This window comes from Triticum aestivum, chromosome 2B (genome assembly GCF_018294505.1).
Source record: "Triticum aestivum cultivar Chinese Spring chromosome 2B, IWGSC CS RefSeq v2.1, whole genome shotgun sequence".
Classification (NCBI taxonomy): domain Eukaryota; kingdom Viridiplantae; phylum Streptophyta; class Magnoliopsida; order Poales; family Poaceae; genus Triticum; species Triticum aestivum.
The window spans coordinates 158,748,766-158,765,147 of record NC_057798.1 but is presented as its reverse complement, the minus strand read 5'-3'; positions in this window follow the sequence as shown (position 1 = coordinate 158,765,147).

The window sequence follows — 16,382 nt, the reverse complement described above, 5'->3', positions numbered from 1 at the left end:
TCATCGCGTTTCACGACACGGAGCCGCCGCCAAGCCCTAATATCTCTCGGGAGGGCTGATCTGGAGTCCATTCGGGGCTCCGGAGAGGGGTATTCATCGCCGTTGTCATCATCAACCATCCTCCATCACCAATTTCATGATGATCACTGCCATGCGTGAGTAATTCCATCATAGGCTTGCTGGACGGTGATGGGTTGGATGATATTTACCATGTAATCAAGTTAGTTTTGTTAGGGCTTGATCCCTAGTATCCACTATGTTCTGAGATTGATGTTGCTATGACTTTGCTATGCTTAATGCTTGTCACTAGGGCCCGAGTGCCATGATTTCAGATCTGAACCTATTATGTTTTCATGAATATATGTGTGTTCTTGATCCTATCTTGCAAGTCTATAGTGACCTATTATGTGTTATGATCCGACAACCCCGAAGTGACAATAATCTGGATACTTCTCGGTAATGACCGTAGTTTGAGGAGTTCATGTATTCACTATGTGTTAATGCTATGGTCTGGTTCTCTATTAAAAGGAGGCCTTAATATCCCTTAGTTTCCACTAGGACCCCGCTGCCACAGGAGGGTAGGACAAAATATGTCATGCAAGTTCTTTTCCATAAGCACGTGTGACTATTTACGGAATACATGCCTACATTACATTGATGAATTGGAGCTAGTTCCATATCACCCTATGTTATAACTATTGCATGAGGAATCGCATCCGGCATAATTATCCATCACTGATCCATTGCCTACGAGCTTTCCACATATTGTTCTTCGCTTATTTACTTTTTCGTTGCTACTGTTACAACTAGTACAAAAACCCAAAAACATTTATCTTTTCGGGTGCTACTGTTACCATTATTATCATACCACTCTTGCTACTAAATACTTTGCTGCAGATACTAAGTTATCCAGGTGTGGTTGAATTGACAACTCAACTGCTAATACTCAAGAATATTCTTTAGCTCCCCTTGTGTCGAATCAATAAATTTGGGTTGTACTTCACCCTCGAAAGCTGTTGCGATCCCCTACACTTGTGGGTTATCAGGTGCCTGTTCTAATTTGGCAAGGTTTTATTGATTGCGCGTATCTTGGATATGTTGTCTTGCATTTCTTCTACTTTTTTGCACGGCCATCTGCTTAGTTTACTCATCATATAACTCAAGATGCCAGGCACATCCATTATCAATACATATTCCATCTGTCATCATACCATGTTTTTCCACTCAAATGCAGTTCTTGTGCATCAAACATCAAAAAGGAAGAGGGTGATTGCCGAACCTGAAGGAGCACCAGCAAAGTCCTTGAAAAATGTGGTGGTGCTAGAGAAATCAGACAACACCCCACTTATATTGGATGTACAACCAGTGACACAAAACATAGGACCGACTCCAGCAGACTGTACCCATACTTCACTAGCCAAACCACTAGCCCCACCACACAGGACCTGTTGGAAATATGCCCTAGAGGCAATAATAAAATGGTTATTATTATATTTCCATGTTCATGATAATTGTCTATTGTTCATGCTATAATTGTATTGATCGGAAACCGTAATACATGTGTGAATACATAGACCACAACAAGTCCCTAGTGAGTCTCTAGTTGACTAGCTCGTTGATCAACAGATGGTCATGGTTTCCTGACCATGGACATTGGATGTCATTGATAACGGGATCACATCATTGGGAGAATGATGTGATGGACAAGACCCAATCCTAAGCATAGCACAAGATCGTGTAGTTCGTTTGCTAGAGATTTTCTAATGTCAAGTATCATTTCCTAGACCATGAGATTGTGTAACTCCCGGATACCGTAGGAGTGCTTTGGGTGTACCAAACATCACAACGTAACTGGGTGACTATAAAGGTGCACTATAGGTTTCTCCGAAAGTGTATGTTGGGTTGGCACGAATCGAGACTGGGATTTGTCACTCCATATGACGGAGAGGTATATCTGGGCCCACTCGGTAATGCATCATCGTAATGAGCTCAATGTGACTTAGTGGTTAGTCACGGGATCATGCATTATGAAACGAGTAAAGTGACTTGCGGGTAACGAGATTGAACAAGGTATTGGGATACCGACGATCGGATCTCGGGCAAGTAACGTACCGATTGACAAAAGGAATTGTATACGGGATTGCTTGAATCCTCGACATCGTGGTTCATCCGATGATATCATCGTGGAACATGTGGGAGCCAACATGGGTATCCAGATCCCGCTGTTGGTTATTGGCCGGAGAGCTGTCTCGGACATGTCTACGTGATTCTCGAACCCGTAGGGTCTACACACTTAAGGTTCGATGACGCTAGGGTTATTAGGAAGACTTGTATGTGATTACCGAATGTTATTTGAAGTCCCGGATAAGATTCCGGACGTCACGAGGAGTTCCGGAATGGTCTGAAGGTGAAGATTTATATATGGGAAGTTGTCGTATACGGTCACCGGAAAAGTTTGGGGGCATACCGGTATTGTACCGGGGCCACCGGAGGGGTTCCGGGGGTCCACCAGGAGGGGCCACCTCTCTCGGAGGGCCTCATGGGCCGTAGTGGGAAGGGAACCAGCCATTGGAGGGCTGGGCGCATCCCCCCTTGGGCCCATGCGCCTAGGGTTGGGGGAAAACCTTAGAGGGGGCGCCCCCCTTGCTTGGAGGTCAAGCCCCCTCCCCTTGGCCACCGCCCCCCCTCTAGATCTCATCTAGAGGGGGCCGCCCCCCTTCCCTCTCCTCTTATAAATAGAGGGGTGAGGGGAGGGCTGCAACACAACACCTAAGGCGCATCCCCTCCCCTCCCCAACACCTCTCCTCCTCCGCGAGCGCTTGGCGAAGCCCTGCCGGAGTACTGCCTCTCCATCACCAACACGCCATCATGCTGCTGTTGGAGCCCTCTTCCTCAATCTCTCCCTCCTCCTTGCTGGATGAAGGCGCATGAGACATCACTGGGTTGCACGTGTGTTGAACACGGTGGTGCCGTTGTTCGGTGCTAAGATCGGAATCCACCGCGATCTGAATCGCTTCGAGTACGACTCCCTCATCCGCGTTCTTGTAATGCTTTCGTCTCGCTGTCTTCAAGGGTATGAAGATGCACTTCTCTCTCTCTCATTGCTAGTTACTCCATAGATTGATCTTGGTGATGCGTAGAAAAAAATTATTTTCTGCAACGATCCCCAATAGTGGCATCATGAGCTAGGTCTATGTGTAGTTTCTATGCACGAGTAGAACACAATTTTATTGTGGGTGTATATTTTGTCTATTTACTTGCCACTACTAGTCTTATCTTGTTTCAGCGGCATCGTGGGATGAAGCGGCCCGGACCGACCTTACACGTACGCTTACGTGAGACAGGTTCCACCGACTGACATGCACTAGTTGCATAAGGTGGCTAGCGGGTGTCTGTCTCTCCCACCTTAGTCGGATCGGATTCGATGAAAAGGGTCCTTATGAAGGGTAAATAGAAATTGGCATATCACGTTGTGGTTTTGACGTAGGTACGAAACGTTCTTGCTAGAACCCTATTGCATCCACGTAAAAACATGCAACAACAATTAGAGGACGTCTAACTTGTTTTTGCAGCATATGCCTTGTGATGTGATATGGCAAAAAGGATGTGATGAATGAAATATATGTGATGTATGAGATTGATCATGTTCTTGTAATAGGAATCACGACTTGCATGTCGATGAGTATGACAACCGGCAGGAGCAAAGGAGTTGTATTTATTTATTGTATGACCTGCGTGTCACCGAATAACGCCATGTAATTACTTTACCTCATTGCTAAACCGTTAGCCATAGTAGTAGAAGTAATAGTTGGCGAGACAATTTCATGGAGACACGATGATGGAGATCATGATGATGGAGATCATGGTGTCATGCCGGTGACGATGGTGATCATGGCGCCCCGAAGATGGAGATCAAAAGGAGCAAAATGATATTGGCCATATCATGTCACTATTTGATTGCATGTGATGTTTATCATGTTTTTGCATCTTATTTGCTTAGAATGATGGTAGTAAATAAGATGATCCCTCATAATAATTTCAAGAAAGTGTTGCCCCTAACTGTGCGCCATTGCGAAAGTTCGTTGTTTCGAAGCACCACGTGATGATCGGGTGTGATAGATTCTAATGTTCACATACAATGGGTGTAAGATAGATTTACACATGCAAAAACACTTAGATTGACTTGACGAGCCTAGCATGTACAGACATGGCCTCGAAACACAAGAGACCGAAAGGTCGGACATGAGTCGTATAGAAGATACAATCAACATGAAGATGTTCACCGATGATGACTAGTCCGTCTCACGTGATGATCGGACACGGCCTAGTTGACTCGGATCATGGATCACTTAGATGACTAGAGGGATGTCTATCTGAGTGGGAGTTCATTAAATGATTTGATTAGATGAACTTAATTATCATGAACTTAGTCTAAAACTTTTGCAATATGTCTTGTAGATCAAATGGTCCACGCTAATGTTGCCCTCAACTTCAACGTGTTCCTAGAGAAAACCAAGCTGAAAGACGATGGTAGCAACTATACGGACTGGGTCCGGAACTTGAGGATCATCCTCATAGCTGCCAAGAATGTATATGCCCTAGATGCACCGCTAGGTGAAGCACCCGTTTTCCTAGCAACTCAAGACGTTATGAATGCCTGGCAGACGCGTAGTGATGATTACTCACTGGTTCAGTGCAACATGCTTTACAGCTTAGAACCAGGGCTCCAAAAGCGTTTTGAGCAGCATGGAGCATATGAGATGTTCCAAGAGCTAAAAATGGTTTTCCAAGCTCATGCCTGGGTCGAGAGATATGATGTCTCCGACAAGTTCTACAGTTGTAAGATGGAGGAGAATGGTTCTGTCAGCGAGCACATACTCAAAATGTCTGGGTTGCACAACTGCTTATCTCAGCTGGGAGTTAATCTCCCGGATGACGCGGTCATTGACAGAATCCTCTAGTCGCTCCCACCTAGCTACAAGAGCTTTGTGATGAACTACAATATGCAGGGGATGGTGAAAACCATTCCTGAGGTATTTTCAATGCTGAAATCAGCGGAGGTGAAAATCAAAAAGGAACATCCAGTGTTGATGGTCAATAAAACCACTAGTTTCAAGAAAGGAAAGGGTAAGAAGAACTTCAAGAAGGACGGGAAGGGAGTTGCCGCGCCTGGTAAGACAGTTTCGGAAGAAGCCAAAGCATGGACCCAAACCTGAGACTGAGTGCTTTTATTGCAAGGGAAGCGGACACTGGAAGCAGAACTGCCCCAAGTACTTAGCGGATAAGAAGGCCGGCAACACCAAAGGTATATGTGATATACATGTAATTGATGTGTACCTTACCAGTACTCATAGTAGCTCCTGGGTATTTGATACCGGTGCGGTTGCTCATATTTTTAACTCAAAACAGGAGATGCGGAATAAGCGGAGACTGGCGAAGGACGAGGTGACGATGCGCGTCGGGAATGGTTCCAAGGTCGATGTGATCGTCGTCGGCACGCTACCTCTACATTTACCTACGGGATTAGTTTTAAACCTCAATAATTGTTATTTAGTGCCAACTTTGAGCATGAACATTGTCTCTGGATCTCGTTTAATACGAAATGGCTATTCATTTAAATCCGAGAATAATGGTTGTTCTATTTATATGAGAGATATGTTTCATGGTCATGCCCCACTGGTCAATGGTTTATTCTTAATGAATCTCGAACGTGATGTTACACATATTCATAGTGTGAATACCAAAAGATGTAAGATTGATAATGATAGTCCCACATATCTGTGGCACTGCCGCCTTGGTCACATTGGTGTCAAACGCATGAAGAAGCTCCATACAGATGGACTTTTGGAGTCTCTTGATTTCGAATCATTTGACACGTGCGAACCATGCCTCATGGGCAAAATGACCAAGACTCCTTTCTCCGGAACAATGGAGCGAGCAACCAACTTATTGGAAATTATACATACTGATGTGTGCGGTCCAATGAGCGTTGAGGCTCACGGTGGCTATCGTTATGTTCTCACCCTCACTGATGACTTAAGTAGATATGGGTATGTCTACTTGATGAAACATAAGTCTGAGACCTTTGAAAAGTTCAAGGAATTTCAGAATGAGGTAGAGAATCAATGTGACAGAAAAATAAAGTTCTTACGATCAGATCGTGGGGGAGAATATTTAAGTCACGAGTTTGGTACGCACTTAAGGAAATGTGGAATCGTTTCACAACTCACGCCGCCTGGAACACCTTAGCGTAACAATGTGTCTGAACGTCGTAATCGCACTCTACTGGATATGCTGCGGTCTATGATGTCTCTTACCGATTTACCGCTATCATTTTGGGATATGCTTTAGAGACAGCTACATTCACTTTAAATAGGGCACCATCTAAATCCGTTGAGATGACACCGTATGAATTATGGTTTGGAAAGAAACCTAAGCTGTCGTTTCTAAAAGTTTGGGGATGCGATGCTTATGTCAAGAAACTTCAACCTGAAAAGCTCGAACCCAAGTCAGAAAAATGCGTCTTCATAGGATACCCTAAGGAAACAATTGGGTATACCTTCTACCTCAGATCCGAAGGCAAGATTTTTGTTGCCAAGAATGGGTCCTTTCTGGAGAAAGAGTTTCTCTCGAAAGAAGTAAGTGGGAGGAAGGTGGAACTTGATGAAGTACTACCTCTTGAACCGGTAAGTAGCGCAGCTCAGGAAGATGTTCTTGTGGTGCCTACACCGACTGGAGAGGAAGTTAATGATGATGATCAAGGTACTTCGGATCAAGTTACTACTGAACTTTGTAGGTCCACAAGGACACGTTGCACACCAGAATGGTATGGCAACCCTGTCCTAGAAATCATGTTGTTAGACAACGATGAACCTTCAAACTATGAAGAAGCGATGGCGGGCCCAGATTCCAACAAATGGCTTGAAGCCATGCAATCCGAGATAGGATCCATGTATGAAAACAAAGTATGGACTTTGACAGACTTGCCCGATGATCGGCGAGCGATAGAAAACAAATGGATCTTTAAGAAAAAGACGAACGCGGATGGTAATGTTACCATCTATAAGGCTCGACTTGTCGTTAAGGGTTATCGACAAGTTCAAGGGGCTGACTACGATGACACCTTCTCACCCGTAGCGAAGCTGAAGTCCGTCCGAATCATGTTAGCAATTGCCGCATACTATGATTATGAGATGTGGAAAATGGACGTCAAAATGGCATTCCTTAACAGCTATCTTAAGGAAGAATTGTATATGATGCAGCCGAAAGGTTTTGTCGGTCCTAAGAATGCTAACAAGGTATGCAAGCTCCAGCGATCCATTTATGGGTTGGTGCAAGCATCTCGGAGTTGGAACATTCGCTTTGATGAGATGATCAAAGCGTTTGGGTTTATGCAAACTTATGGAGAAGCCTGCGTTTACAAGAAAGTGAGTGGGAGCTCTGTAGCATTTCTCATATTATATGTGGATGACATACTTTTGATGGGAAATGATATAGAACTTTTGGACATCATAAAGGCCTACTTGAATAAGTGTTTTTCAATGAAGGACCTTGGAGAAGCTGCTTATATATTAGGCATCAAGATCAATAGAGATAGATCGAGACGCCTCATAGGTCTTTCACAAAGCACATACCTTGACAAGATATTGAAGAAGTTCAATATGGATCAGTCCAAGAAGGGGTTCTTGACTGTGTTGCAAGGTGTGAAACTGAGCTCGGCTCAATCCCCGACCATGACAGAAGATAAAGAAAAGATGAGTGTCATCCCCTATGCCTCGGCTATAGGGTATATTATGTATGCCATGCTGTGTACCAGACCTGATGTAAACCTTGCCGTAAGTTTGGTAGGAAAGTATCAAAGTAATCCCGGCATGGAACACTGGACAGCGGTCAAGAATATCCTGAAGTACCTGAAAAGGACTAAGGATATGTTTCTCGTTTATGGAGGTGACGAAGAGCTCGTCGTAAAGGGTTACGTCGATACTAGCTTTGACACAGATCTGGATCACTCCAAGTCACAAACCGGATACGTGTATATTTTGAATGGTGGGGCAGTAAGCTGGTGCAGTTGCAAGCAAAGCGTTGTGGCGGGATCTACATGTGAAGCGGAGTACATGGCAGCCTCGGAGGCAGCACATGAAGCAATCTAGATGAAGGAGTTCATTACCGACCTAGGAGTTATTCCCAATGCGTCGGGCCCGATGACTCTCTTCTGTGACAACACTGGAGCCATTGCCCTTGCCAAGGAGCCCAGGTTTCACAAGAAGACCAGACATCAAGCATCACTTCAACTCCATTCGTGAAAATGTTCAGGATGGAGACATAGATATTTGTAAAGTGCATACGGATCTGAATGTCGCAGATCCATTGACTAAACCTCTTCCGCGAGAAAAACATGATCAACACCAGAACTCTAAGGGTGTTCGATTCATCACAATGTAACTAGATTATTGACACTAGTGCAAGTGGGAGACTATTGGAAATATGCCCTAGAGGCAATAATAAAATGGTTATTATTATATTTCCTTGTTCATGATAATTGTCTATTGTTCATGCTATAATTGTATTGATCGGAAACCGTAATACATGTGTGAATACATAGACCACAACAAGTCCCTAGTGAGCCTCTAGTTGACTAGCTCGTTGACCCACAGATGGTCATGGTTTCCTGACCTTGGACATTGGATATCATTGATAACAGGATCACATCATTGGGAGAATGATGTGATGGACAAGACCCAATCCTAAGCATAGCACAAGATCGTGTAGTTCATTTGCTAGAGCTTTTCTAATGTCAAGTATCATTTCCTTAGACCATGAGATTGTGTAACTCTCGGATACCGTAGGAGTGCTTTGGGTGTACCAGACGTCACAATGTAACTGGGTGACTATAAAGGTGCACTACAGGTATCTCTGAAAGTGTCTGTTGGGTTGGCACGAATCAAGACTGGGATTTGTCACTTAGTATGACGGAGAGGTATCTCTGGGCCCACTCGGTAATGCATCATCATAATGAGCTCAATGTGACTAAGTGGTTAGTCACGGGATCATGCATTATGAAACGAGTAAAGTGACTTGCGGGTAACGAGATTGAACGAGGTATTGGGATACCGACGATCGGATCTCGGGCAAGTAACATACAGATTGACAAAGGGAATTGTATACGGGATTACTTGAATCCTCAACATTGTGGTTCATCCGATGAGATCATCGTGGAACATGTGGGAGCCAACATGGGTATCCAGATCCTGCTGTTGGTTATTGGCCGGAGAGCTGTCTCGGTCATGTCTATGTGATTCTCGAACCTGTAGGGTCTACACACTTAAGGTTCGATGACGCTAGGGTTATTAGGAAGACTTGTATGTGATTAACGAATGTTGTTCGAAGTCCAACATGAGATCCCAGACATCACGAGGAGTTCCGGAATGGTCCGGAGGTGAAGATTTATATATGGGAAGTTGTCGTACAGTCACCGGAAAAGTTTGGGGGCATATCGGTATTGTACCGGGGCCACCGGAGGGGTTCCGGGGGTCCACCAGGAGGGGCCACCTCTCTCGGAGGGCCTCATGGGCCGTAGTGGGAAGGGAACCAGCCCTTGGAGGGCTGGGAGCATCCCCCCTTGGGCCCATGCACCTAGGGTTGGGGGGAAACCCTAGAGGGGGCGCCCCCTTGCTTGGGGGGCAAGCCCCCTCCCCTTGCCCCCCCTCTAGATCTCATCTAGAGGGGGCCGGCCCCCTTCCCCCTCCTCCTATAAATAGAGGGGCGAGGGGAGGGCTGCAACACAACACCTAAGGCGCAGCCCCTCCCCTCCCCAACACATCTCCTCCTCCGCGAGCGCTTGGCGAAGCCCTGCCGGAGTACTGCCTCTCCATCACCACCACACCGTCGTGCTGCTGTTGGAGCCCTCTTCCTCAACCTCTCCCTCCTCCTTGCTGGATCAAGGCACGGGAGACATCACCGGGCTGCACATGTGTTGAATGCAGAGGTGTCGTTGTTCGGCGCTAAGATCAGAATCCACCGCGATCTGAATCGCTTCGAGTATGACTCCCTCATCCGCGTTCTTGTAACGCTTCCGTCTTGCTGTCTTCAAGGGTATGAAGATGCACTCCTCTCTCTCTCTCTCTCGTTGCTAGTTACTCCATAGATTGATCTTGGTGATGCGTAGAAAAAAAAATATTTTCTGCAACGATCCCCAACAGGACCTGCACTCCAGCAAAAGGTATACCGATTTCATTTGCCATAGCACCAGCTGTACCACAGAAAAATCCCACTCCAGCAAAAAAGTACAGCAAGTCCACCGGCCGAAGACCTATCCCAACTGCAGAGACGGCCAATTCCTGCAGATTGGAACCCCATTCCATTTATTCCCAGTTTAAAAATCAATGCTTTCAATGTTGTTAGGGACTACGTGCATATATTCCCATCATGGGAACATTATAGTGAAGACAAACACCATTTTCACATCTTCCTGTCCAACTTATGTGTAAGTGCTATTATTCATGGTTATTATTTTCCTGTTTTCTGCTGATTGAACACATCAATGATTTACATTACATTGTTGTAACTAGGCGAGGGTCAATCTGGATAGTCATGACGAGCAAAGCTTGCTTGTGCTTTTCAAGAAAGCATTGCAGCAGTATCGGTGTTACCTGAGAAAATCACACTTTGATGGCAAGTCTATAAACGAATTTCCGGTGAAGTCTCCTGTGCTAAATTTAGAAGACATTGAATGGAAAAACCTTGTTATGCACTGGTCTCGTTCCCAGGATGAGGTATTGTCTATGAAATCACATGACAATTTGAACTTCTACTTTTCCGCATGTGCCTTACGGATCTTTTTTGCAGGAAATCTGCTCGAAGAAGAATTCCAGTTTGAAAAGAACGACAGGATATCTCAAATACGCTGCCCGTTGCTTTGCTCTTGTTAGTACCTGTTGTCCTGTATCATTGTACTTGCATACATACCTGGTTCATTATGTGACAACAGTATGCATGATAGCTTGCTTATCAATTGTTCGCTCCAAATTATCTGATCTGTATGAATGGTTACATTAGTGTAGAATATATCCAATGCCAATGAATTTTTTTAGCTCTGCATTGTTCTTGTAAGTACATGTTGTCCTTTATCAGTGTACTTATATTAACAGGTAGTTGTTCATGTACCATCACTCTGCAGCTTATTTACCTTTGCCCTCCATTTTCTACACATTAGATCTATATTTACTCTTACCATAAGGTTGGTACTGAAGAAGTTTAGCTGTGCATTGCTCTTGGCTGTGCCTTTTGCCTGTATCGCTACACATACATTTATAGGTACTTGGTTATGTAGCATCACGCTTCATCTTATCTTAAATATTCTCCATTTTTTTGTATATTATCACATCTATATTTACTATTAACAAAATGTAGAATAAAGGCAATGCTTATGAAGAAGCTTCTGTGGTAAACTTCTTGAATTGCCCCCCCATCAGCATGGACAAGGGCTTTATCGAGCCTGTCTTCACTAGTAATGTAAGTTTGTCCTTCTCAAGCCTTCAAACTTTGTTGTGTATATTTGGTTAGGCATGACTGCAACAGATGTTTATTTTTGGTGTTTGCATCAAATTGCATGTTTAAAAAAGTTTTCAGTTGTACAACCAAGTTCCTTCTTCATACCATGTAAATTAAACTATACAGAGCAAGTGATCTTCTTTTGCACTGCATGTATGCTTCTGTTCTTCATCCGTAATCTAGTGGTGTGGTGACCCTACCCACTACAGCACAATGTCATATTCTGCAATGTCTTAACTATGAACAATGTCATATCATTCTACTATTATTTAAACCGTCTCTTTATTTGCCAATCTGAAATGGGACAAATTAACAGCACACTAACCATTGATACTTATGAGTTCTTGATCTGTAATCCAGTGGTGTCGTGAAGCTGCCAACTCCTTCACAATGTCATTTCCTGCCATGTCTTGACCTGAACAATACTATATTGTGTTAATGCAATTTTAAACTGTGTCACTTTATTCGTTAGTAAGAAATGTGATGAATTGTCAGGACTGATACTTTTATGTGCAAAACATGTCATCTGTCTGCTTGTTTATCTTTCAGAGTGAGGAAGATATAAGTGTTGAACAAGCGCAGTCTCATCATCTTGCTCAGCTGCTTGCGCTATAGCTGGCCAGCAGGGCTAACCTTTCTTGAACTCTATTGAAGTGCTGTTGGTTTTGTATATTATTTTGTCGGCGTGTTTATTTGCACTGGTGGCGATCTTTGATGCCCAGTGTATGTAATCTGCTGTCTGCTTGTGCTTTATTATCATAGTGGCAAACTTTGATGCCCAGTGGATGTAATATGCTATAATTTCTTTATTGTATAGTCTAGGTTTTTTCTTATTCACGATGCTACAGTTATTTTACTGTATATATCATGTCTTCACAGTAAACCGGCCAAACCATAAAATTACGGTACATAATCGGGCCATCATGCAATCATGATGTATGATCCGCATCATGGGCCCCGTCATCTTGGTCCGCTAAAAGGCCAAAAGTAAACTGCCCACTAGTAGATTCGGGCCTTTAATAGGCCGATTAACCCCCGGCCCTCTTTTCGCAAGAAAACTCAATGAGCTTTTAGGAGGCTGGGAAGTAGGTTGGGCCTGAAACATGCCAAACAGCTCACGGGCCGGCAGCAGCCCGAAATGGACCCCGGCCCATGATTGTGCGAATCAAATCACGGGCTTTTAACAGGCCAAAATTGCCTCGGTCCTTGTTTGGCCCAATCAGATATCGGTTGCGAGCAGGCCGGATGCAAGTCGGGCCGTAGTTAGGCCCAACTATATGACGGGCTTTTAACAGGCCAAAATTAATATAGGGCCGAAATGTTAAACGGGCCCTTAACAGGCCGAATTACTAAATGGGCCTTTAGCAAGTGGGCCCAAAAACATAGCATCCAGTTGACGGGCCGAATCTGATATGGGCCATAATTGAGCCCAAAGCATCTTAAAGGGTCGGACCTGATCTGGGCCGTGATTTAGCCCAGAATGTGGTAGGCTTTTTACGGGCCGGATCTCATATGGGCCATTATTAGGCCCGGAACGTGGTAGGCCATTAATGGACCGGATCAAATATGGGTCGGCATTTGGCCCAAAACATGGCAGCCAGTTAATGGGTCGGCCTACTAGGGTCCTCAAAATCTTGTGGGCCTACACCTGGGCCGGCCCATTAATGTCGGCGAAATCTCGTGGGCCTTTAGCTGGGCCGGCCCATTATGATCCGCAAGAATTTTGCGGGCCTTTACCTAGGCCGGCCCATTATGGCACACAAAAATCTTGTGGGCCTTTACCTGGGCCGACCCATTATGGCCTGCAAAATCTTGTGGGCCTTTAGCTGGGCCAGCCCATTATGGTCCGCAAAATCTCGTGGGCCTTTAGCTGGGCCGGCCATTATGGTCCGCAAAATCTTGTGGGCCTTTAGTTGGGCCGGCCCATTTAAACTTGATGGGCCGGTCCATGTGTCAACATATCATAGGCGCGTCTCGCCCATTGGATGAGTGACACCTGTGCCAACGCGGACCTAACACGTGTCTCCTCCAGCCAATGATGATTTTACATGTGGAAAATCCCCATTGGTCGGGGCTGTTAACGGGTTATCGGATCCAAAATGGGACCCGATAGCTTAACGGCGTTTCGTTACGGTGGATGCTACGTGTCGGTCGCCCTTGACGAAAGCACTTCTGTGACACGCGATTTATCATCATGGAAGTGGACACTTCTGTGATGATAATTTTGGTAATGTCATGGAACACTTCTACGACAGCACAGGTATGACTATCTTGATTCTGTCATAAAATCGTCATGGATGTACATGCATGACAAAAAACATGACCTACTGTGACAAACACGTATCATCACGGAAGTGTATTTTTCTTGTAGTGCACCTACACTTGTGTTGCGGTCAAGATATTCCATTCCTACCATATGAATCTTGATCTCTAGCCTTCCCCAAGTTGCTTTCCACTCAAATCTTCTTTCCACCAAATCCAAATCCTGTGAGAGAGAGTTGAGTGTTGGGGAGACTATCATTTGAAGCACAAGAGCAAGGAGTTCATCAACAACACACCATTTGTTACTTCTTGGAGAGTGGTGTCTCCTAGATTGGCTAGGTGTCACTTGGGAGCCTCCGACAAGATTGTGGAGTTGAACCAAGGAGTTTGTAAGGGCAAGGAGATCGCCTACTTCGTGAAGATCTACCCTAGTGAGGCAAGTCCTTCGTGGGCGACGACCATGGTGGGATAGACAAGGTTGCTTCTTCATGGACCCTTCGTGGGTGGAGCCCTCCGTGGACTCGCGCAGCCATTACCCTTTGTGGGTTGAAGTCTCCATCAACGTGGATATACGATAGCACCACCTACTGGAACCACGACAAAAACATCCGTGTCTCCAATTGCGTTTGCCTTCTCAAACTCCTCCCCTTTACCTTCATATGAAATTGTTTTACTTTCCGCTGCTATACTCTTAGAATTGCATGTGTAGGTTGATTGCTTGACTTGTGCTAAGTTGCTAAAATCTGCCAAGAAGTAAAATTGGGAAAAGGCTAGATTTTTATTTGGTCAAGTATTCTAATCACCCCCCTCTAGACATACTTCTGATCCTACAAAGAGTGATCCATGAATGGATCACAAGATAGAGGTCAAAGTTATCCTTAGTAACTAGTGGACTAAGGAATTTTTCTCGATTATGGAGGTGGTAAAAGAATTCGTCGTAAAGGGTTACGTCGATGCAAACTTTGACACTAATCCGGATGACTGTAAGTAGTAAACCGGATTCGTATAGTAGAGCAGTTATTTGGAATAGTTCCAAATAGCACGTGGTAGTTGCATCTACAAGATGACGTAGAGATTTGTAAAGCACACACAGATCTGAAAGGTGCAAACCTGTTGACTAATAACCTCTCTCACAAGCAAGATATGATCAAACCCCATGGGTGTTGGAATCATTATAATCACATAGTGATGTGAACTAGATTATTGACTCTAGTGCAAGTGGAAGACTGTTGGAAATACGCCCTAGAGGCAATAATAAAATGGTTATTATTATATTTCCTTGTTCATGATAATTGTCTATTGTTCATGCTATAATTGTATTAACTGGAAACCGTAATACATGTGTGAATACATAGACCACAACATGTCCCTAGTGAGCCTCTAGTTGACTAGCTCGTTGATCAATAGATGGTTATGGTTTCCTGACCATGGACATTGGATGTCATTGATAACAGGATCACATTATTAGGAGAATGATGTGATGGACAAGACCCAATCCTAAGCATAGCACAAGATCCTGTAGTTCGTTTGCTAAGAGATTTTCTAATGTCAAGTATCATTTCCTTAGACCATGAGATTGTGCAACTCCCGGATACCGTAGGAATGCTTTGGGTGTACCAAACATCACAATGTAACTGGTTGGCTATAAAGGTGCACTACAGGTAGCTCTGGAAGTATCTGTTGAGTTGGCACGAATCGAGACTAGGATTTGTCACTCGTATGACGGAGAGATATCTCTGGGCCCACTCGATAATGCATCATCATAATGAGCTCAGTGTGACTAAGGAGTTAGTCACCGGATCATGCGTTACGGAACGAGTAAAGAGACTTGCCGGTAACGAGATTGAACGAGGTATTGGGATACCGACGGTCGAATCTCGGGCAAGTAACATACCAATGGACAAAGGGAATTGTATGCAGGATTGATTGAATCCCCGACATCGTGGTTCATCCGATGCGATCATCGTGGAACATGTGGGAGCCAATATGGGTATCCATATACCGCTATTGGTTATTGACCGGAGAGGTATCTCGGTCATGTCTGCATGGTTCTCAAACCCGTAGGGTCTACACAAGGTTCGGTGATGCTAGAGTTGTTATGGGAAATAGTATGTGGTTACCGAAGGTTGTTCGGAGTCCTGGATGAGATCCCGGACGTGACGAGGAACTCCGAAATGGTCCGAGGTGAAGATCGATATATTGGACGAAGGGTATTGGAGTCCGGAATTGTTCTGGGGGTATCGGGTGACGGCCAGTGTGACTGAAAGGAGTTTCGGAGGCCCCGACAAGTGTTGGGGGGGCTTATGGGCCAAGGGGAGGGGCACCAGCCTACTAAGGGGTTGTGCGCCCCTTCCACCCCATCTCACGTAACATGGAGAGGTGGGGGCGCCACCCCTAGGGCAGCCGCCCCTCCCGGCTTGGGGGGCAAGTTTCTTAGGGGTGGGGGCGCCCAAACCCATCTAGGGTTTCCCCAGGCCGCCACCCCCTCCTCTAGATCCATGTAGAGGGGCCGGGCCCCTCTCCCCTTTGCCCTATATATAGTGAGGGGGTGGGAGGGCAGCCACGACCTT